The following is a 25,455-nucleotide window of genomic DNA, read 5'->3' as shown; positions in this document are numbered from 1 at the left end:
AACTGGGTTAATGTTGTTGTTGTGGTCTTCAGTCCAGAGACTGGTTTGATGCAGCTCTCCATGCTACTCTATCCTGTGCAAGGTTCTTCATCTTCCAGTACCTACTGCAACCTACATCCTTCTGAATCTGTTTAGTGTATTCATCTCTTGGTCTCTCTCTGCGACTTTTACTCTCCACGCTGCCCTCCAATACTAAATTGGTGATCCCTTGATGCCCCAGAATATGCCTTACCAACCGATCCCTTCTTCTAGTCAGGTTTTGCGACAAATTTCTCTTCTCTCCAATTCTATTCAATACCTCCTCATTAATTATGTGAGATACTCATCTAGTCTTCAGCATTTTTCTGTAGCACCACATTTCGAAAGCTTCTATTCTCTTCTTGTCTAAACTATTTATCGTCCATGTTTCACTTCCATACATGGCTACACTCCATTCAAATACTTTCAGAAACGACTTCCTGACACTTAAATCTATACTCGATGTTAACAAATTTCTCTTCTTCAGAAATGCTTTCCTTGCCATTGGCTCGTTACTTCGACCACCATCAGTTATTTTTCTCCCCAAATAGCAATACTCCTTTACTACTTTAAGCGTCTCATTTTCCAATCTAATTCCCGCAGCATCACTCGATTTAATTCGACTACATTCCATTATTCTCGTTTTGCTTTTGTTGATGTTCATCTTATATCCTCCTTTCAAGACACTGTCCATTCCGTTAGCTGCTCTTCCAGGTCCTTTTATGTCTCTGACAGAATTACAGTGTCATCGGCGAACCTCAAAGTTTTTATTTCTTCTCCGTGGATTTTAATTCCTACTCCGAATTATTCTTTTGTTTCCTTTACTGCTTGCTCAGTATACAGATTGAATAACATCGGGGAGAGGCTACAACCCTGTCTCACTCCCTCCCCAACCACTGCTTCCGTTTCATGCCCGTCGACTTTTATAACTGCCATCTGGTTTCTGAACCAATTGTAAATAGCCGTTCGTTCCCTGTATTTTACCCCTGCCACCTTCAGAATTTAAAAATGGGTTAATAGGGATCGATAATGTTCCTTGTACGCTCTGTTGATTGAGGTCAAGTAACCTGAAATGAGGAAGACTGGCATCTAATCTCTCGTCGGCAAAGAGATGAATTAGAGATGGGGAAGAAGCTCGAATCTGTGGGAGAGGATCGACAGGCGTACTAGATTAGAGCTACCATCCCATTAGAATGCAAGCCCACTGATTTATTAATCTGTCTTGTCACTCAGTCAAGTGAACTGATGGAAAGCACAAATACCTTCGAATCGATGAGATAGCTCAGAAACCACTGTGTCATCCATTGGGTTGACAGAATTATTTGGATAGCGTTTAGTACATACATAGGTGGAGGTAGTATCGCGTTTACAAGGTATAAAAGGGCAATGTAGTGGCAGAGCTGTTATTTCTACTCAGGTGATTCATATAAAAAACATTTCTGGCGTGATTACGAGCGCACGAGGGGAATTAACAGACTTTGAACGCGGAATGGTGGTTGGAGCTAGAAGCATGGGACATTTCATTCCGAAAATCTTTGTAAAATTCAATATCCCGAGCTCCACAGTGTCAAGAGTCTGCCGACAATATCAAATTCCAGGCATTATTTCTTACGATGGATAACGCAGTGGCTGACGGGCTTCACTTCGCCTGAGAGCAACGGCGATTACAGAATTCTCAATACTAACAGACAAGCGACGCTGCGTCAACTAACCGCAGAACTATTGTGGGACGCGTAACTAACGTATCCATTACGACAGTGCGGTGAAATTTGGTAGTAATGGGCTATAGCAGGAGACCACCAATGCGAGTGCCTTTGCCAACAGAACATCGCCTGCAGCCTCTCTCCTGGGCTCCATACCACATCGGTTGGACCCTAGACGACTGGAAAACCGTTGCCTGGTCCGATGAGTCCCGATTCAAGCTGGTAAGAGCTGACTGTAGGGTTCGAATGTGGCGCAAACTCCACAAGCCATGGACCCAAATTGTCAACAATTCACTGTGCAAGCCGGTTGTGGCTCCACAATGGTGTAGGATGTATTTAAATGGAATGGGTTCCCTAGGCCAACTGTACCGATCATTGACTGGCTGGAAATGGCTATATTCTGCTACATGTGGATACTTTGGAGCTATTCCTAACAATGATGTCATGTCATCGGGCCACAATTGTCAGTTAAGAACATTCTGGTCAAATGGTTCAAATGGCTCTGAGTACTATGGGACTTAACATCTGAGGTCATCAGTCCCCTAGAACGTAGAACTACTTAAACCTAACTAACCTAAGGACATCACACACATCCATGACCGAGGCAGGATTCGAACCTGCGACCGTTGCGGTCACCTGGTTCCAGACTGAAGTGCCTAGAACTGCTCAGTCACTCGGGCTGGCGAGAACATTCTGGACAATTCGACCAAATGATTTGGAAACCCCGATTACCCGACATGAATCCCATAACATTTATGTGACATAATTACTAGGTCAGTTCTTGCAAAACATCCCGCACTGGCAACACTTTGTAATGTATATGCAGCCAGTACGTAACGTAGCTTCAATCAATATTGCCTATGTTCGTCTGTGAAAATGGACTCGATAAGCAAGCTGAGCTATCAGTAAACCGAATCTAACCTGCATAACACCGTGTGCGCGTTGTTTGAGTGTCAGTTTCACTGTCCTTTAAGTCCTCAACATGAAAAACTTAAAGTTAACATTTGATTACGCTATCTGACTGCGTATCTGAATATGGAAAACTACAGGAACAAATGAACCTGTAACAATAAATACCTAAGCTATCTGAATGCGTTTTTGAACAAGAATTTGCAAGCGATACAGAATCTGACTTATGCAACGGAATTTGGTGAATTAGGGTACATGGCATGTCGTGGTGTGTCACTGTCTCTGTTTTGGCCCTAAGTTTTTCACTCACCTCTTTAGATGACTCCCTTTTTCCATGTGGTTTACAGCAATTCGCACCAGCATGCAGCATCTACGGCTAAAGCTTATTGCTACTAAGAATGAATTTAACAAAAAGGAGTTCTGTTAACTGCTAAATAGCTTTTGAGAAGGGATTTCATAAATTAAGTCTATCTAAAACTTGAGAAGCAGAAGAGATGACGTGACATTGCTTTTCTGGACGCACAGGTTGCCAGCAGTGTGCTGCACACGGGCAAACGCCACATGCACAAAGGCAGTTGGTTGTTGCAACACTACCCTGTGACAGACGGTGACAGAGGTATGAGATGCTCTATTCCGTCCCATGTCAACGTCCCTGCACACTAGAATACCTACACCACCGAATAGTGACAAATGGGATGCATCAGCATCATAGTTCTCCACATATTCATATCTAGCAGTTGACGCAAACTAACGTTAATAACGACTCACCAGTGCAGGATAACTTTCTCGTGTTTTGAACCGTCATCAACAGTGTTTCTGCGTTAATGCCGACAAACGTTTAGTTTTTCCCCGACATTTCGCCAGCATGAATGACTGGCAGTGTCGAAGATTCGTTCTCCATTGATGGTCTCGCCACTTGGTAATGCAGCCACTTGTGCTGACGAAAGGTCAGAAAAACCACTAAACGATCGTCGGAAGAAGAGCCCGAGACGAGCACCAACAGTAAACATGTCTCGATGGTCTATCTACTCACCGGTTATTCTTGTTTAACACTGAGTCAACGAGTGAGTTGCTACACTGGGACCTAGCTATCCGTTGGTTGCTTGGTTGGTAAAGGGACGAAAGTATGGGGTCATCAGTCCCTTTTTCCTCATTTAAACAGGTCTCCAGTTCAAAACCCAAAAGGAGTCGGGGAAGGTAAATGGCGTAAAACGAACTTAGAACCACACTAAAAGACAAAACGACAGAAGCTAACAGAAAGGGGAAAACGTACATCAAAAGGAAAAAGTAGTGGGAGGTATGAAAATAATATAGTAGATGACCTGGGCTGGCTGATCGCAAAAGTAAAAAAGGATAAGCCAGCCACCCTGCAACATGCTAAAATCTCAAGCCTGAAAAACAAAGCTAGAGGAACACAGGTAGGGAAAAGACGAACGCCAAGCAAGAAAAAGTGAGGAAGAGGTAAAGTGGAGGGAGGGATGAGTCCGCCACAGAGCGGCTAAAATTGGGTAGTCCAACAAGATGTGGACGACAGTGATGTGGGAGCCACAGTGACACCGAGGTGGGTCTTCGAGATGGGAGAGATAACCATGTATTACCCAAGCATGGCCGATGCGGAGCCGGCAAAGGACAGAGGACCCACTGCGAGTGGCTCGCATGGATAACCGCCACTCTTTCGTTGTAGCGTTGATAACACTTAATTTATTTGGTGTACTGAGGGTGCACCATTCAGTATCCCATATTGCAAAAACTTTACGGCGGAAGACCGAGCGGAGATCAGTCTCCGACAGGCGGATCCCAGGATTGGTTTACCGGTAGCCTGGCCGACTAGGCTGTGAGCAAGTTCATTGCCCGGGATCCCGACGCGTTCTGGGGTCCAAATGAAGGTCGCTGAACGTCTACTGTTTCCGAGGGCATAAAGAGACTCCTGGATAGTCATTACCAAAGAATGGCGAACTTAGCATTGGTCTAGAGCTTGTAGGCTGCTTAAGGAGTCACTGTAGATGACGAAACACTCACCAAAGCGGATATGCTCAGTAGCACGTTAGATGGTTACCAACTCTGCTGTGAAAACACTGCAGCCATCCGGCAAGCAACGCAGTTCAGTATGTCCAACGAGAGCGTAAGCGAAGCCAACAAGACCGTCGACCATTGATACATCGGTGTAGACTGTTTCTGAGCCCTGGAACTCGCCGAGAATAGAGAATAATTGACACCGGAGGGCCTCAGGTGGAACTGAGCCTTTTGGGCCTTGCGATAGGTACAGACGAAGCTGTGGCTGAGGCATGGACTGGCTATCTCTTATCACAACCCATGATAGTCGACCATCTCCTGCCATCAACGCTTTGTTACCCGCTGCATTTGACGATGGTGACATCAGTTTATCTTGGACCGAGGTATTCACCGTCCACTCTTGACATGATGGTACTCGAAAAGCCCAGTTCTGCGTGCCCTCAGAGACAGATGTAAGAAATTTCATCCAGCCATAACCTGACCGTGATCAAACGCTCTAACGTATCCGCCCATTCTGCGCTCTGCTGCCGCAGTGATGGCCAGTGAAATAAAGTCGAATGGCATGAATGGCTGGAAGATCCCAGAGGTGCCTTTTTTTTCGTGAAGTGTGAGTGTTGTGCGTTGATTAAGTGTAAGTGTGAAGTGTAGGTGACTCTAATGTGTGTGTTCCAGTGCGATGTCATGTACGTGTTGGATGACGGTGAGAGAAGGGAGAGGGTGAAACTCAGAGTCGGTAAATCGCCTACTCTTCTCGAATAACGCCAAGCGGCCCGACGAACTTAATGTTGGCACCCGACAGACGTACCACCATCAACAACACCACATGCTCTCACTCCATGAGACACTGCTGCGGGGTTTGGGACTGAAACCAGGACACTGGCGCCAGGGTTGGTGGTCAGGGACTTACGCCACAATCCCTCCTGTCCCCTCCGCCGTGAAGACAAAGACAAAATTGCCAACAGCTCGTGGGATACCCGGACGATTACCCACAAAAAACCTGGCCTTGCCACACCCGGCGGTGTTGCTGAGCTGAAAAGTGTATCCACCATAGCACAGCCGTTGACATACTGACAGCCAGTGCAAGGTCTGAACACAACTAAGTCATGTGCCCGAATAACTATTCTGCTGAATGCGCTATTTCTCCACTCAACAACTAAATGCGTACTCACATGATGACATCTTACTTTATTCATATACAACATCCTGTAAGCAGTACATGCAGGTGAAGAGATTTCGTCTTCCTAGATAAACAAAAAGTGTTCTACATTGTACCACTCTGTCGACTACTAATCGGAACATGACTATGTAAGAAGGCTGTTTATATTTTCTTATTGGCAACGTTACGTAGCGCTCTGGCTGTGCTGTGTGCAGCCTGTGGCTAGTTTGCATTGTTGTCTGCCATTGTAGTGTTGGGCAACGGCAGCTGGATGTGAACAGCGTGTAGCGTTGCGCAGTTGGAGGTGAGCCGCCAGCAGTGGTGGATGTGGGGAGAGAGATGGCGGAGTTTTGTAATTTGTTATGAACTGCTATATATATTATGACTATTAAGGTAAATACATTGTTTGTTCTCTATTAATATCTTTCATTTGCTAACTATCCCTATCAGTAGTTAGTTACTTCTGTAGTTTGAATCTTTTATTTAGCTGGCAGTAGTGGTGCTCGGTGTATTGCAGTAGTTTGAGTAACCAAGATTTTTGTGAGGTAAGTGATTTGTGAAACGTATAGGTTAATGTTAGTCAGGACCATTCTTTGGTAGGGATTTTTGAAAGTCAGATTGCGTTGCGCTAAAATATTGTATGTCAGTTTAAGCACAGTCATGTATAATTTTTCTAAGGGGACGTTTCATATGGCGACCCTGCCAGGATACCTCACTGGAATCTTCTGATTTTTTCCTTGTAGTTTGTGTAATTAGCGTAGATTTTGTTTATTGCTAGTGCGTAATTGTAGAGAGAATCTCCTTTCTAGTTGCAGTCTTTCATTGTTGTACAGTAAAACAGTTGTGACATGCATGTAGATTTGCATCAAGTATTTAAGTAGACATTATTTCCATTTCTATGTTAAAGTGTTATCTTATTTTGCTCTTCAAATTGTGCTTTTCTGTGTTATCGTGTGAAATATTGTGACAATTATGGCGTGTGAAAAACGTAATACTAGGCTCCAAAGTAAACTGAGAAATGACAGTGAAGACGAAAGCAGTGTGTTAGCGCCGCAGAGTAATGAATTAACTAATGTTCAAATTAGTAATTTGGTAATTGCGCATAGGGAAATGGAGCGGGTGGCAAACAATGGCGTAGGCAGTGAAACAATTAGTGAACAGGGAAGTGTTATCGATCGATCGGTCGGCAACAGCTCGCCTCAGGAATCGGGAATGACAGAACACAATATTGCAAATACTGCAGACTCAGGTTTTGGGTTCTCACCATTTTCTCAAATGATTCAAGACACATTTTCCGCTTGTCAAAATGTGAATGTTGCCGGTGCAAATTCACTGCCGAAAAGCACTGAGGAACATGTTTCAGCCACCAGTGCATTGTTATTACAATTAATGCAACAAATGGGACAAAAGCTTCAAAAGTTAGACACAATGGAACAAAATCTTCATAAGTTAGACACAATGGAACAAAATCTTCATAAGTTAGACACAGTGGAACAAAATCTTAAAAAGTTAGACACAATGGAACAAAATCAGAGACAAACACAGCAACAGTTAGACACACTGGAACAAAATCAGAGACAAACACAGCAACAGCTTCAAAAGTTAGACTCATTGGAACAAAAGATTTAACTACTGAGTTATATAACATTGAATCGAAATGTCAAAGAGTCTGTAATGACGTAAAAACTCAAATTTGTGAGCATTTTCAACCTATTTTTTCGCGGCATGAAAATGCATTACAGAATCACGAAGCAGCCATAAAAGATCTGCAAATTATTGTTCATGAAAATCATGAGACCTTGCAAGCTAAATTTGACTCAGTTGCATCTACCGATTCAGTTACGCAACTTGCAAAAACTCAGGAAAACTTAAAGGACACAGTAGATACTCTGAAACTTGGTTCAGGAAAACACACTGAGGAAATAAGTACACTATCGGAGAAAGTAGCCGAACTTTCGGATCAATTCACTAATTTATCTACAAAGGTAGATGATGATCTGAATGACACAAGACCCGTAGCCTTCACTGACACAGAAGAGTATGAACAAATTAGAAAATTCAAACAAAATCAAAATCAAATTAATACGCAATACAAAAGAGAAATCCGGGAAGTACAAGATCAGTTGGCACAAGTAATACAAAAATTTCATATTTCAGAGGACACTCGCGCTCCAACACGGGAAGAGGGACTTAGAAATACGGAACACCCACAAGATAATAACACAGGACACTTCGGAAATTATGAAAGAAATTGGCAAGGTGCACCGAATTTTGAGATGGAACCGCCGACATGACGTAACAATGACAGATATGCTACTCGCCGACACGATGATTTTGACTATAAGCTGTTCATTACTACACGCAAATTCAAAACATTTAAGAATTCTGACAACGACATTCATCCACAAGCATGGCTCCATCAATTCTCTCATTGTTTTCCTCCCAACTGGTCATTAGAACACAGGTTAGAATTTATGTGTGGCTACTTAGACAATGAACAAGCTGTAAGAATGCGATCGGTCATTCACGATTGTCACAGTGAAGGAGAATTTTACCATGCCTTCCTCTCAGCATATTGGTCTCAAGCTACACAAGACCGAGTAAAACATGGCATCATAATGATGAAACATTTCGAACAATCTGAATTTTCCAGTCTTGTGAAATATTTTGGAGACATGTTGCATAAGAATCAGTATCTTTCAAACCCATACAGCCCCTCAGAACTCATCCGCATTTGCTTAATCAAATTACCTGAACATTTACGACATATTATTTTAGCAGGACGTTGCAAAGAAGACATTGACGCTTTTCAGGGACTGTTACAAGAACTGGAAATTGACACTGACAATCGGGGAACGCGGAAACAGGAGCACAACAATTACAGGTCACATATGTCACAATTCCGTGATGAAAGAAATAATAACTGGACACGACAAGGCTATTCTCACAACACATATCGTGACCAAAACAGACACCACCCGTATGACAACCATTGGCAGAGTAGTAATAATTACAGGGAAAGATCACCTCTCCGCGGTAGTGCCTATCACAGAGACAATCAGAGAAACCGACAATTTGGGGAACAAAATAATTATTATCAAGGGAGACAGAATAACTTTAGACGCAACGGTCCAGCGCGCAGTTACGATTCAGGGAGAAATTCTCCACCACTTAACCGACAAGAAAGAAACTACAGGAACTACCGACATGACGACAGACGATGTGATCGTAACGACAGACCTGAATTACATCAGAACTGGCGGGATTTAAACAGGGCAGGGCTCTCTCGTCACGGTGAATTTGTAGAAGTTAGGTCTCCAAATCCCAATAACGACGCGCGCCAACAAAGAGACAATAGGCAATGACTCACACCGCTGGCAGCCACAAAACGTACTTACGAAACTGACGACGCAGCTGCCGTAGCTAGTAATTATGTAAAAATGGAAGACATTAGGGACATCTTACTCCAGGAACACGACGTAAAACATAACAACATTGCATATCCTGTGATTCACATTACAGTAAATGACGTAAAATTTACGGCAGTACTTGACTCTGGCAGTCCCATTTCAGTAATTAGTGAAACAGCCTTTAGCAAATGTAACAAATCGAACGATTGCCCCACACTTCCGTTATGTAAGATTAAATTACAAGGTGCAATCTTTGGAAAAAGTATAGATGTACGCCAACAAACCAGCTTAGAATTCTTTTGTCAAAGCCACAGCTTCTCTATGAGCTTTCTTATTGTTCCATTATTGTCGACGGAAATTATATTGGGAGTAGACTTTTTGAATGAATACAAAGCAATCTTAAACTTTCACGATGCTGAAATAAGTTTAGAAAAAGAAGGTAAGCCAGTAGCTTTGAAATTTGAAGATTGGCTCTCAAATCATGACGAAGAAATTAATCGGCTTTACCTTCTGTTAGACAACAGTTCGGAATTTTCTACGGAACTAGACCCTAACAATCACTCTGCAAGTACTGACAGGGATGATATCGACGGCATATTTGAAACTAATGAGTTAATTCAGAATAAAATTCAAACAATTGAGAATTGTAATGACACTGATAAGCAGGACCTCTTTGAGATTTTACAAGCACATTCCACAGTTTTTACTCACAAAACAGGAACAATCAGGGATTTCAATACCAATTTCTTGTTCGTGAGCATACTAAATTTTGTGTTAGACCATACGTAATTCCAGGACATTATAGGGACCGTGTTAGAACAGAAATACAATCTATGCTTGACGAGGGCATTATTGAGCCTGCAGTAAGCTCATACAACAATCCGTTACATGTTGTTGAGAAGAAAAATGGATCGATCAGGCTTGTCTTAGATTGGAGACAAATCAATACTATCATTATTCCTGAAACAGACAGGCCGCAGACGATGGAAGAACTTCTTCAAAATTTTAATGGTGTAAAAGTGTTGTCTTCCATTGATCTCAGATGCAGCTTTTATCAGATCGAACTTCATCCAGAATGTAGAAAATACACAGCTTTTCTTTGTTTCGGCGTTTGTTATCAGTTTCGGAAACTTCCTTTTGGTTTGAACATTTCTTCGGCAGCATTCATTCGCAGGCTAAATTCCATATTACCTGAGTTCTTAAAACGTCACATCACCTTATATGTAGACGATATTCTGATAGCAGAAGCCTCATGGGAACAACACAATCGCATCCTCAATAGCGTGTTACATATTTTCGCAGAATCTGGAATTACAGTTAACTTAGAAAAGTCTGAATTCGGTAGGACAAAGGTGAAGTTTTTGGGACATATTATTTCTTCTGAAGGCATTCAGCCGGATCCTGAAAAGTTAGAAGCAATCAGAGCCATTCCAGTTCCATCCACAAAAAGACAAGTCCGCAGTTTTCTAGGTCTCGTAAATTTTTACCGTCGTTTTCTGAACATGCAAATTCTTGTCACACCAAAACTTTGTTCTCTCACTGGAAAAAAATACTATTTGGAACTGGGACGAACAAGCACAGTTGGAGTTCAATTCTTTGAAAGAATCGCTACTTAACGCGCCAATACTAGCTCATCCAGATCTGTCACAAGATTTCTGCCTTAGCACGGATTCTTCTAAAGTCGGTCTTGGTGCCCATTTATTTCAAGAAGCCATAGAAAATGACACTACCATTCAGAAAACCATTGCTTTTGCTAGCCGAGTGCTAACAAAATCAGAAAAAAATTATTCCGTTACTGAATTAGAAGCTTTAGCTATCGTTTGGGCATTTAACAAATTCCGTTTCTTTCTTTCTGGTAAGCACGTAAAAGTATACAGTGATCATCGTGCATTACAATTTCTTATGTCTTCAAAATTAAATCATGACAGGTTAAAACGTTGGGCATTGTTTCTGCAAGAATTCCGCTTCACAATAGTCTACATTCCCGGCAAGGACAACATTGTTGCGGACGCGCTGTCACGCGCACCGGCTGGGCTTGAGAAAAGTAACACAGAAGGCAACATTGAGAAAAATTTCAGTATTCTTTACATTCAGAAAGTAGCATTTGAAAACTTCATCACCACATCTTTAAAGGACATTGCTCATGAACAAGATAAAGATCCGATTTGGAAAGACATCAAAAGTAAATGGCATGAAAAGACACACACTCAGATTCGGCATTATTACCTGGTTAGAAACAACATACTCTTCAAACGCTGCACTGTTGATGACAAGCTATGGGTACTTTGCATTCCAGACGATTTTGTTAATAAGCTCATTTGGTACATTCATTTCAGCTACGCACATTTTGGCCCACGAAAATGTTATCATATTCTTCGAACGACTTGTTATTTTAACAATATGGAAAAGCGAATTCGAAGAGTCTTGTCTATTTGTAAACTTTGTCAAAAGGCGAAACCATCTACTATCTCACATCGTGCTCCGCTGTTTCCTGTCATTCCTTCTAAATTAAAATAATTTGCTGCTATTGATCTCTTGGGACCGCTTGTCAGAACATCTAATGGATTTTCGTACGTTCTAGTCGCTGTTGAACTTACTTCAAAATTTGTTTCTTTCACACCGTTACGTAAAGCCACTGGACGGTCTGTATCCAACGCCTTTGTTAAAAATTTCTTACGTGAAGTTGGACACGTTAGTAAAGTCATTTCAGATTACGGACCACAATTCAGATCTGCTGTTTGGTCACGCATGCTTCACAACCATAAAATCAAACCCGTTTTTATTTCATTGTACTCACCACATTGTAACCCGTCTGAACGGATTATGAAAGAAATCAATAAGCTTTGCAGACTTTATTGTCACAGAAAGCATCAGCATTGGGACAGATATTTACACTTATTTCAAAACGTGCTGAATGAAATGCCTCACGACTCCACTGCTTTACCACCTACTCTTGTACTGAAGAATGAAGAACCACCGAACAGAATCAGAGAGCTTGTACCTTTCCCGAATACATGGAAACTTCGACACAAAGACATAATTGATTTGGCTCTTAAAAATATAAAATCTGCAGCAGACAAAAGGAGAAAACTACATGGTAAAGCAAATGCAAAGAAGTTGTATATTGGTCAGAAAGTTCTCATTAAAGCTCATTCATTGTCACATAAGAAGAAACACTTGAGTCACAAATTCTTTCTAGTTTACAATGGACCTTACAGAATCCGACGTATACCACATGATAATTGCGTTGAAGTTGAAACTCTGCGTACTAGGAAGAGTAAAGGTTTACACCACATTTCACCTGTAAAACCATTTATTGAAAAATAATCTGCTTTTAACTTAGTCTTTGCCATAAAATTTTTCGCTTCACATTACTAATATGCTTTGTCAGACTTAGAATCTGTTAACATACAACAATGTTTGAAGTTAAATATCCAATCAAGAACCAAGAGAACTTATTTAAACAGAAATGACGAATGCATTGTTATAGTGAACAGACGTCACAGTGTTATTGTGTGTGTACATTCTTGCTTGTTAGTTGCGCAATTATGGAACGACTATAAGGCTTACATACTTAGAACATTTACCAGTACTGCTAATGAGATTTTAATGCAACATTTTGGTTTACTTGAAATTTGGTGTATCATGAGGTAAGTACATTGGCTTCTGCAGAACTTAGCAGAGATTATCTTACAGCAAGACGCACATTTAGCGCTACAGGACACGTATTTGAGTGATTAATTTCGCACTTAAAACATGCATTTTTAAAGATATTTGAAGTACAATGATACAAAGGTTTTCAGTGATACATTTCATTTCATTGCTGTAATCTGTAACACCTGAGGGTATAATTACATTAATCCTCAGGGGAGTACACGCCTACTTTGTGTACCATGTGTTTGGCAAGCACAAGGAGCCCTAGCTAATATGGTATTTGCTTATTTGCTTATACAACTTTACACTTCGGTACCATATTTCTGTAACACATAAATTACACAGCTATCTGATCATTTAACTGAGAGAAACAAACATTTTTTTACTACATCAGTGACACATGTTTATGCAATTACACAGTTGGATAATTTCATACTTATGAAACTGTATTTTGTCTGTACTTTGTAAACTGTTCATATTTTTTCGGAACCATTGTGATACTATGAGAGCTTTGAATGATCTATTTGGTATCGGATTATGATTTTTAAAGTGTGTTTGAGGTAGATGACACTATTGACATGAGCAGTGAATTTTTTTTCGGTTTTGAAATTATTGGAGGAAGCTACGATGATTTTGAGAGTTGACTGAGGTGTTATGATATTATTACGATGACTATGTATATTATGCTGCTGAGGTATGTTTATGATCAATAAGCTGATGCTATATGAGTTAATTGATTATGCTACGTATCTGTTATGATGAAATATTGAAGAAGTGTCGACGAATAAGGTAAGGAGTAATGAGTAGCGGTTAGGGACTCTGGTTTGTGAAAAAGGTTGTTGGAATCCAAGAATCGTACTTTAAGAGTTATGAAATGTGTGTATATGCGTGAATGTATCACAATGCTGGCGAAAATTTTTTGGACGCTGTTATATTTATAGGATTTTGTTTCTACAGATTTGTAACCCAAATTCTTGACCTGTGAAATATTTTTATATGAGACTGTCACTGTAGCGGAAACTGGTGTCGTAAATATTTCGGTAAGAAAGTTAAGTGACCACCTGCACCTAGTGTGTCGTGGGCACCCAGCTGGGCGACAGTCGCCTTAAAAAAAGCCATTAGCGTGTGCCTTCCAGAGGCACAGGTGAAAAAAAAGGGGAAGCCATTATCCTCGCTATTGACGTTCCTTTGTAGAAAGCATCGTAAATACGACACCCTCAAACTTGAAAACATGATTACACTGTAGAGTTCTTAATTTATGACATTTACTGAAATGAAATGATGAGAAACATTTTATGTCTATTGTCTTGCTAGTTGAAAGATTGTTTACTGCATTATGAAATGACATTTGGCTAGTGAATGACGTTTGACGCCTTGCTTTGCCTATTTTGTTTAATATTTAGTTCCTAGCTGCACTGCAGCATTGGTTATCATAAAATTTAATATATGTACTAATATCACTATTTTCTGTCTACAGACCCAATAAAGAATACGTTTATGATATACTTTCTTAGAAAAGAGAGCACAAATAGACATTTCCTTTCACAGGAATTGCATAAATAATTTTTTTATTGACTTGGTAACTTTCTTGCAGAGTAAGTTTTTGTGATGCATCACTCTTGTGTTAAGATGTGACATAGGTATTAGACATGGCCATTTTTAGTGTAATATTTTTCTGCTTGAGCTATGTCATGTTTAGATATAAGTTATTTCATTTTCGTGCTACTGAATTTTAATTTGTGTTACTCTGCTAAGCCAGATTTATTTTTCTTGTTTGCTGCGCATTGCCTCATGTTAGTTGTAATGTTGAATTGCTTGGTAATTTAGATTTACTGTAGCTTGCTTTGCAAATTTCCATTTTTTTATTGCTGTTTGTATTAAGTGTTTTATGCTGCTGCATTGCCTCGTCCCTTAGTTTAGCATCTGAGCTCAGTATATTTGAGTTAGCTTAAGAGGGTGTAGACTATATAAGAGAATGAGTTGCAATGAATTGGAAGAAATGCATTGAGAAAAAAAGTACAGAAAGCAGGTATAGATAGGACTTTTGGAAATAATGAAGAACGAAGGGAGATCTCCAAGAAGTAAAGAAAGTTTTGTTTGCAAAATACTGCTGTAAAACAAACCCCTTCCTTTTCTTTTGTATTATTCCACTATGTGTTTGTGTACCCTTGTGTCTTTGGTATTTGTGTTCTTCCTGTCTCTGTGTACTGTTTCATAGAAATTTTTTTTTTCTAATACTAAGCTACATTCACTACGATGAGGAATACTGTTATCCTCAAATATAATTTGCATTAATAATATGTTATTTACTTCGTAAAGATGTTTAGACATTATATATTCCATTTTGTTTTAATGCTCATGTGTGAAGGTGATGTTTCAAAATTTATTCTGATCTTTTATGTATGTACTTATGTCATGATTCCTGTAACACTGATGTATATGTTAGTTTGATTCTTTTGTAAAGCCTGTATTACTACAAATGTTATCAGCATTATTATGTTTTTAATGATGTTTTCTGTATCTTTGTAATTGTATTCTCATGTTATAAAATTGTAATTGTCACCAGTTCATCATATTATTTACTTGTAAGTTACATTTCACTGCACACGTTTCTGTTGGTCATAGTATATGGACAATATGTGAGAAGTAGGGACTGTTAGTGTTTGCACGTGTGTTAATAATTCAGCAAGGGACTGGATAACAGCATTGCTGGTTCTAAGGACTATTTCAAAAACTTTGTGAGTGCACAAGTGGTGGCTATGGACTTGCTATATTATCTGCAAGACTCTTCAATGGTGATTGCGCACCTCCACAGTCGCAACAGATGGCTACTGGCCATTTCTACAAGGACTACAGTGGGTCTGCATCTTTGATGACCCACTAATACCATTTTTTCTACAAGGACTACAGTGAGTCTACACCTTTGCTGACTCACCAATACCATTATTTCTACAAGGACTGCAGTGTGTCTGCACCTCCGGTGGCACACCAGTACCATAATCTCTACGAGGACTACAGTGGGTCTGCTCTGTGATGACCTACTTACCAGTATTCTTCAAAACATCGAATGACTCTGCTGTGGGTTTGCTCTGTTGTGGCCCATTACTTGTCTGCATGTCAAGAGTCAGCACTGTCTTTCCGTTGGAAGGACAACACTACTTCTTCAACACTGCATGGAAATCCACTACTTCTGTGTGCAATTTCTTTTACTAATGAGACTTTGTGGAAAAAACTGTAATTACTATTATGATGTATGATCAGGACTGTCTTTATGGACTGTGAGAAAATTTTAGCTTTTGACCAACATTGTATTAATAAGTGTGTGCATTTGATATTTTTCTTATTGTAATTATGAAAAATTTTATCAAATCATTATTGGCCACTGCCCAAAACAATTTGTAAAATTTTTTGTGGGGAGCATGGGGGCTATGTAAGTAGGCTGTTTATGTTTTCCTATTGGCAACGTTACGTAGCGCTCTGGCTGTGCTGTGTGCAGTCTGTGGCTAGTTTGCATTGTTGTCTGCCATTGTAGTGTTGGGCGGCGGCAGCTGGATGTGAACAGCGCGTAGCGTTGCGCAGTTGGAGGTGAGCCGCCAGCAATGGTGGATGTGGGGAGAGAGATGGCGGAGTTTTGTAATTTGTCATGAACTGCTATATATATTATGACTATTAAGGTAAATACATTGTTTGTTCTCTATTAATATCTTCCATTTGCTAACTATCCCTATCAGTAGTTAGTTACTTCTGTAGTTTGAATCTTTTATTTAGCTGGCAGTAGTGGTGCTCGCTGTATTGCGGTAGTTCGAGTAACCAAGATTTTTGTGAGGTAAGTGATTTGTGAAACGTATAGGTTAATGTTAGTCAGGGCCATTCTTTTGTAGGGATTTTTGAAAGTCAGATTGCGTTGCGCTAAAATATTGTATGTCAGTTTAAGCACAGTCATGTATAATTTTTCTAAGGGGGGAAATATGCGGTTGGCTGTAAGAGTATTTGACTAACAGGTCCCAGTACATTATTGTGGATGCTGATTTTTCATCAGAAACAATAGTAACGCCGGTTGTGCCCCAAGGAAGTGTAACGGGCTCTCGAATGCTCTCAATACATACAAAAAATCTATAAGATAGGATCAGCAGAACTATTAGCTAACAATGATGTTCCCTACACCAAAGTATCGTCAGTAGGTGGTCGTCTGGAAATGCAAAAAGACTTGGACAAAAATGAAGTGCCACTCTCTTTGAATGTGGTACAAAGCAAGATATTACACATAACAAAAAGCAAGAATCCAATGGTAAACGATTACAAGGATAGAGCAGAAAATCATGGGCATGTTGCATCGTATAAATATTTAGGAAATGTGTCAAACATATGATATCAGTACTGGGGAAGGCAAATGGAAGAGTTAGATTAGTTGGGAGGGTTGTGAATAGGTACAGTGAATTTGTAAAGTAAACTGCGTGTAAGACGCAAGTTCCTCTAATTGTATACTACGAGGGGCGTTAGAAAAGTCCGTGCAAAAATGAAAACTTCTTACGTGATTGGGGTAAACCTTTTTTATTTATCGACATAGTCTCATTTTAGACTTATACACTTCATCCAACGCTGTTCTAATTTGTTGATCCATTCCGAATAATAGAAATTGTCCAAGTCTGCAAAATTGCTATTAGTTGCTGCAATTACCTCCTTGTTTGAATAAAATCTTTGTCCCGTCAGCCATTCCTTCAAATTGGGCAATAATAGTAGTCTGAGGGAGCCAAATCTGGAGAAAAGGGGGGATGTGAAAAAAGTTGGAATCCTATTTCGCCGGCCACTGTGGCCGAGCGGTTCTAGGTGCTTCAGTCTGGAACCGCGCGACCGCTACGCTCGCAGGTTCGAATCCTGCCTCAGGCATGGATGTGTATGATGTCCTTAGCTTAGTTAGGTATAAGTAGTTCTAACTCCTAGGAGACTGATGACCTCAGATGTTAAGTCCCATAGTCCTCAGAGCCATTTGAATTATTTATTTTGAATCCTGTTTCCATTAATTTTGCGACCACAACTGCTGAGGTGTATGCTGGTGCACTGTCGTGTTGGAAAAGGACATTTTTGCGGTACAATCACCGGCTTTTTTCTTGCAGTTCGGTTTTCAAACGGTCCAATAACGATGAATAATATGCACCTGTAATAGTATTACCCTTTTCCAGATAGTCGATGAGGATTACCCCTTGCGGATCCCAAAAGACAGACGCTATAACCTTTCTGGCCGAAGAAATGGTCTTCGCGTTTTTGGTGCAGATTCTCCCTTGGTAACCCATTGTTTAGATTGTTGTTTGGTCTCAGGAGTATAGTAATGTGTCCATCTTTCATCCACAGTGACGAAACGACGCTTGAAGCCCTGTGGATTCTTCCTGAACAGCTGTATACCATCCTTGCAACGCTTCACATGATTCCGTTTTTGGTCAAGCGTGAGAAATCGCGGAATCCATCTTGTCCAAATGTTTATGCAAAATATTATGTACCCATTGATTCGAGATGCTCACAGCACTTGCTATCTCACTCACGTTAACTCTTCTGTCATCCATCACCATATCATGGATTTTCTCAATGACTTCTGGAGTCATAACCTCCACAGGGCGGCCAGAACGTTCAGCATCACTTGTGCCCATATGGCCACTCCGAAAATTATAAACCACTTATAAACTGTTATAATCGAAAGCGCAGAGTCACTGTAATTTTTATTAAGCTTATCTTTAGTCTCCTGAGGCGTTTTGCCTTTCATGAAGAAATGTTTAATCACCACACGAAATTCTTTTTCGTCCATTTTTTGACAATCACTCGACTTCCTTGATTCACACGAATGCCAAACACAAAGAAATAGACCAATATGGCTGACACTTGGTGTGCGTTCTTTCCAAAGATGCTACTAACTAAACATGACCTCGATACGCGCCGGTGGTGCCATTTCAGGGACTTTGCACTGACTTTTCAAACGCCCCTCTTGTATCGTTCCAGTGTTCGGGGTTCTTATCATGTGGTCACGACAACAGAGATTGAACAAATTCAGAGAAGAGCTACTATTAGCCTGCTTCGTAGGACGATATATGCACTGTTGAAAGCCATCAAATGCGAGATGCAACGAATTGCCATTAGTAGTGCCTGAAAGCTTTAGTTCCATTGAACTACGGGAACACTGAGGAGTTGCCATAAAAACGTAAACGAAGTTGAGTGCGCGAAAGAGATGTGTAAAGGCTGTAAGGCATTTCCTCTCGACATACGCTGATGTGCCAAAGTCATTTGACACCTCTTCATGTCATATTGAACCTCCCTTTGCCCAATGTAGTGCACCAACTCGACGTGGCATTGAGTCAACAAGTCTTCGGAAGTCTCCTGCAGAAATATTGAGCCATGCTGCCGATATAGCCGTCCATAATTACGAAAGTGCTATTGGCGCAGGGTTTTGTGCACGAGCTGAACTCTTGATTATGGCTATCTGGATGACCAGATCATTCACTCGAACTGTCCAGAATGTTCTTCACACTAGTCGTGAACAATTGTGGTCCGGGGACATGACATGGTTGTTTAGGAATATAAAGTCTATTAATAGCTGCAAATGATCTCCAAGTAGACGAACATAGCCATTTGCAGACAATGGTCAGTTCAGATGGATCAAAGGACCCAGTCCCTTCCATCTAAACCCAGCCCACACCATTATGGAGCCACCACGATCTTGCACAGTGCCATATTGACAAGTTGGTTCCATAGCTTCGTGGGGTTTGAGTCACACTCGTATCCTACCATCAGTTCCTCCAATTGAAATCGGAACTTATCGGACAGGCAACGGTTTTCCAGTCGTCTAGAGTCCAACTAACAAGGCCATGAGCCCAGGAGAGGTGCTGCAGGCGATGTCGTGCTGTTAGCAAAGGCACTCGCATTGGTCGTCTGCTACCATAGCTCATTAGCGCCTGATTTCGCCGCACTGTTATGGATACGTTGGTTGTACGTGCCACAACAATTTCTGCGGTTATTTCACGCAGTGCTGCCTCTCCGTTAGTACTGACAGAACTATGACAATTCTACGTAAACGCCGATGCTCTCAGTCGTTAAGTGAAGGCCGCTGGCCACTGCATTATCGGTGGTGAGAGGTAATGCGTAAAATTTGATATTCTCGTCATACTCTTAAGAGTGCGGATCTTGTAATATTGAACTCCCTAACGATATTCGAAATGGGATTCTCCATGCCTTTAGCTCCACCCAAAATCTGTTGATTCCCCTCGTGCGGCCATAATCACGTCGGAAACCGTTTCACACGAATCACCTGAGCGCAGGTGACAGCTCAGCCAATGCACCGCCCTTTTATACCTTGTGTAAGTAATACTAGCGTCATCTAAACGTGCCGGTCGCGGTGGTCTAGCGGTTCTAGGCGCTCAGTCCGGAACCGCGCGACTGCTACGGTCGCAGGTTCGAATCCTGCCTCGGGCATGGATGTGTGTGATGTCCTTAGGTTAGTTAGGTTTAAGTCGTTCTAAGTTCTTGGGGACTGATGACCACACCAGTTAAGTCCCGTAGTGCTCAGAGCCATTTTTCATCTAAACTTGTGCATGTCGCTATCCCATGACTTTGACACCTCGGTGTATAGCCTACACGATTGTAACCGGTGGGTACAGCTCACATGAATGTGAAGCAGAGATGCGCGAGAAACCTAAATTAGAGTCCTTGGAAGAAAACCGACATAGCACGCCGTTGGGTAAGTGTAGATGACTTGTATTCAAGGAAGACCGTGCGTTAATTCTGCTGCCCCCATCTTACGTCTCGCAAGAGAGATGAAGGAGAGTACAGACGCACGAAGGTAGTGACTTTTCCCTCTTTCAATATGTTGGTAGACTAGAATAGTACGAAATACTCGCCAGGATGCAGTAAATAGTGGAATGCGTAGTATCTATGGAAACGTACATCTTTCTTCTTTTCGTTTGCTACAGCCTTTATCCCGCATTGTGCGCAGGGTCGGCAGGGTTAAGTACGGATTTGGCGTGGTTAATTGTAAGGGGTGACCAGATGCCCTTCCTGCCGCCACCCCATACCCCCTGGGACGGAATTAGTGTACCCCAGCTGTCTGCGTCTAGTGTAAATCGTGAAACAGTGAGAATGTGTTTAAAATGTCTGCGAGTCGTGTAACTGAAGCGGGACGTGGGGACGAACCCGGTATACACCTAGTAGGATGTGGAAAACCGCCTAGAAACCACATCCAGGTTGGCCATCACACCGGCCGTCGTCGTTAATCCACCGGGCGGATTCGATCCGGGGCCGGCGCCTACCCGAGTCGAGGGAGCAGCGCGTTAGCGCTCTCGGGTATGGAAACGTTAATGGTTCAAATGGCTCTGAGCACTATGCGACTTAACTTCTGAGGTCATCAGTCTAGAACTTAGAACTACTTAAACCTAACTAACCTAAGGACATCACACACATCCATGCCCGAGGCAGGATTCGAACCTGCGACCGTAGCGGTCGCTCGGCTCCAGACTGCAGCGCCTAGAACCACACGGCCACTCCGGCCGGCTATGGAAACGTACATGTCAAATTCAAATGTTCGTGTGTGTATACTTCCACCTCCGTCGCCGAGAGATCAGCGCAGCTGATTACTTGGCAGTGCCACGTTGCTCAAAATGCCAGGACATAAACCATACCAATAAGTACTGTACGGAACCGAATGTCATATGTGCCCACTGTGGCCTGTCGGGACATATTAGGAAAGATTGTCCTAATAAGGACAAAGCAGCAACATGTGTATCATGCAAGAAACGGGGCCGTAAGTGTGGTGGACCTAAAGATTGTCCAACCCACAAGATGTTCTTGGATAGACTTATACAAAGAACAGATTACGGGGATGTTTAAAATGGTACAAGTAAATGCAATGCGCAGCCAGATGGTTGCGCATGAGCTAAGGAAACTAGCGGAACAAGAACAAATAGATGTTCTTCTGATACAAGAACCGAACTCTTGTGCGGGTCGAGTCCCTGGCTTTTCTGCTACAGCACAAGTGGTTTCCTCGGGTGGGAACCCCATGAGTGCAATTATAATATTGAACAAAACTATAAAAACTACGATATTAAATCAATTCTGTACTGAGCATATTACAGTTGTACAACTTAATTTGTTGTCCTACAGTATGTACGTTGTAAACATCTACTGCCAGTTCAGACATGACATCAAGATTTATCTTGATCAGCTGAACTGGATTCTAAGAGTTTTAGCCGGGCAGGCTATAATTGTAGCTCTAGACGCTAATGCTAAGTCCCCACTCTGGCATAGTGATGTACAGAACGGTAGGGGTGCGGAGCTTGTTGATTTGATAATGCAAACGCACATGTATGTGCTAAACTTGCCTGGGTACCCCCCAACCTACTCAGGGAGGGCGGGTGCAACATCAAATATTGATTTCACACTAGCAAGCGAGAGGGCAGCACCCCACGTCCATAACTGGCAAGTAAGAGAACATCTAACTGTCAGTGATCATAACTGTATAACATTTGAAATAGCGCCGACCATCGCGGATGTGCCAGGCGAGTGGGTGGAACGGTTTAATTATGCTCGGACAGACTGGGACCGACTCGTGCAGGTGTTCAGTCCTCCTGAGTTTGGGGAGGACATAGGTAATATTGATGAAGCTGTGGAGGAGCTGGTAAGCTCCGTGCAAACGGCTATCACACTGGCTGTACCTCGAATAGCGAGATACATCTGCAGGGAGTCCACCCCATGGACCCCTGAATTGACTGTGCTCAAACGGTCGGTCAGAAGGGCGCGAAGCAACTATCAAAGGAGTTTGCCCACGACGAACGACAATACCACCTGCGTATTTATCGTCGTCTGAAGCAGAGATACAAGGATCAGTTAGACATCACAAGGCGCCAATCCTGGGAAAGATTTGTGAACGATCAGCTGGGAACAGACCCTTGGGGAGTTCCTTACAAAATCGTTCGAGAAAAAATTAGATCGCCCATGATGCTGACGACGCTACGTGCTGGGGATGGTGACACGACCAAGAATTGGGAAGAAACAGCAAGACTGCTGTTGGACACATTACTGCCAGATGACATCGAGGACCAGGACTCGCACGAGCAGCGGGAAATACGTCAGGCGCTCTCGATTCCGTATCTTAACGATACAAACGTGTGCCCTTTCTCAGCAGAGGAGGTGGAAGCAACCATCTACACCTTTGCAAGGAAGAAGGCGCCTGGTCCTGACGGGATCCCTGTGGAGATCTTACAGGGACTCGCTCACTTGGTCGCCCCTGCATTAAGTCGTATTTACAACATCTGTTTACAAAGGGGCTATTATCCACTAAAGTGGAAAACTGCAGAAGCTGTAATTATCAGGAAAGGCCCTGATAAAGATCCAACGGTGCCGAAATCCTATCGGCCTATCTGTCTGCTGGATGTAATGGGCAAAGCATTTGAGATGTTGCTGGCTGACCGTCTCCAGAGTCATCGAACTCTGCATGGTATGAGTGATAGGCAGTTCGGATTCCGAAAGGGTCGCTCCACCCAGGATGCGATCAATGAGGTTTGCCGAATTGTTCACTCTGCGACATCAAAGTATGTTCTTGGCATAATGATAGACATCTCAGGGGCCTTCGACAACCTGTGGTGGCCGGCACTCTTCTCTCGCCTTAGAGAGATTGGGTGCCCGCAGCTGCTGTATGGCTGTCTGGAGGCCTACTGTGATGGAAGGACTGCTAAGATAACGGCTCCTGGAGCCGTCGTATCTAAAAGAGTATCCCATGGTTGTCCCCAGGGATCGGTGTGTGGTCCCATTTTTTGGGATATTAACATGGAACCTTTGTTGAACGTCCTGCAGGGAGAGACTGCAGTTCTGGGAGTCGTTGCTTATGCGGATGATCTCGCAATTCTAGTAGAAGGTGACACTCGCAATGTGATCGAAGACCGATCACTACTGGCTATTGAACTGTTAACCAACTGGTGTGAGAAGACTAAAATGTCTATTGCACCACAAAAATCGCTATATATGCTCTTGAAAGGCAAGTTAAATAGGGACCCAACAGTCAGAATTAATGGCCAAGCAGTGTCACGACAGAGATATGCCCGGTACCTTGGGGTATATTTAGATGAGAATTGGAGTTTCATTCAGCATATTGAGCAAATAACGACAAAGTCCTTAGCTCTGTTCAATAAGATAATATCAATTGGACAAAGAAGGTTCCATCTGCCGTCAAAGGCAATAAATATCTACCATAATAGTATATTGGCACCAATAGTAGGGCACGCATCCAGTGTGTGGGCCCACAGGTTAGCTCTGGTGCGGCCTGCCGCCGCTGTCAGGCGAATACAGAGGAACGTTCTGTTGAGATGCATAGGAGCATTCAACACAAGTCCAACAGATGCACTGTTGGTAATTATGGGTCTATGCCCACTAGACCTAATAATAAGGCAGCACGCAGCCTTCTACTGGCTGCACAAACAGAACATTGAAAGGGTGCAAAATATAATGGGCATTCCTCTGGTAAGCGTCATAGCCATTCGTGAAAAAGTGCTTGACATTTGGCAGGACGAATGGGATGGGTCCACTACAGGCCGGAGAGTCCACGGGTTTCTACCCACAGTGAGAGGAAGACTAAAGAACAAGATAATGAAGCCCTCACAGGGCCTAGTTCACTTCCTTACAGGACACGGTCCCTATCCCACGTACCTGCATAAGATAGGGAAAAGGCCAACACCGGAGTGTGACTGTGGCGCCCACGAAGGATCGCCAGAACACATAGTGTTTGAGTGCCCAATATACCTACAGGCTGTCTCAGTAGAGAGGCAGCATCTGCGAACAAGAATTGTTCACGAAATATTGACAAACAGCGAATTGTTCAGCAATTTCGCAAAATTGGTAAACAAAATCTCAAGGGAGGCCCAGCGAGCCTACCTTGGGAGATAGTAATGCGCTTCAGATCTAATGCGCAGTTGTACATATGTAAATATTATGTTGTTTAAGTCTTGACTAATAGTAGCAAGTAGTTGTCGTTAGATCAGCATGGTAGTGGGGGGAGTAAAAGAGCAGTACAAACGGAGTGGTTTCTCTAGAAGTAGCGGCCCGCCTCCACGTGGCTAGGGACGGGCAACTCTCTGGCAGTGTTCCAGAGAGGCTAAGAGGCCGATGATTCACAAACAGCAAAGCTACTTAATAAATAGAAAGTATGCATGCTTTAATAAACCACCCCTATAGTGCTGATAGCAGAGATAGTTAGTCATAATACGCCCACTCAAAAGTGTTAGAAAGTGGGTTATGTATGCTTCATAAATTTGGCGAAAAAAATAAAAAAAAATTTGTCGTGGGAACATTCCCGGTACTGTCAGGCGTTTTTCCTTGGTGGGGGGTCTTGGTTCAAATGGCTGTGAGCACTATGGGACTTAACATCTGAAGTCATCAGTCCCCTAGAACTTAGAACTACTTAAACCTAACTAACCTAAGGACATCGCACACATCCATGCCCGAGGCAGGATTCGAACCTGCGACCGTAGCAGTCGCGTGGTTAACTGAAGCGCCTAGAACCGCTCGGCCACACCGGCCGGCGGTGCTGGGTCTGAAACGGGTTGCACCCAGCCTTCTGAGGCAA

The sequence above is a fragment of the Schistocerca serialis genome, chromosome 1, assembly GCF_023864345.2.
Source record: "Schistocerca serialis cubense isolate TAMUIC-IGC-003099 chromosome 1, iqSchSeri2.2, whole genome shotgun sequence".
NCBI classification, from domain to species: domain Eukaryota; kingdom Metazoa; phylum Arthropoda; class Insecta; order Orthoptera; family Acrididae; genus Schistocerca; species Schistocerca serialis.
This window is presented reverse-complemented; position numbering follows the sequence as displayed.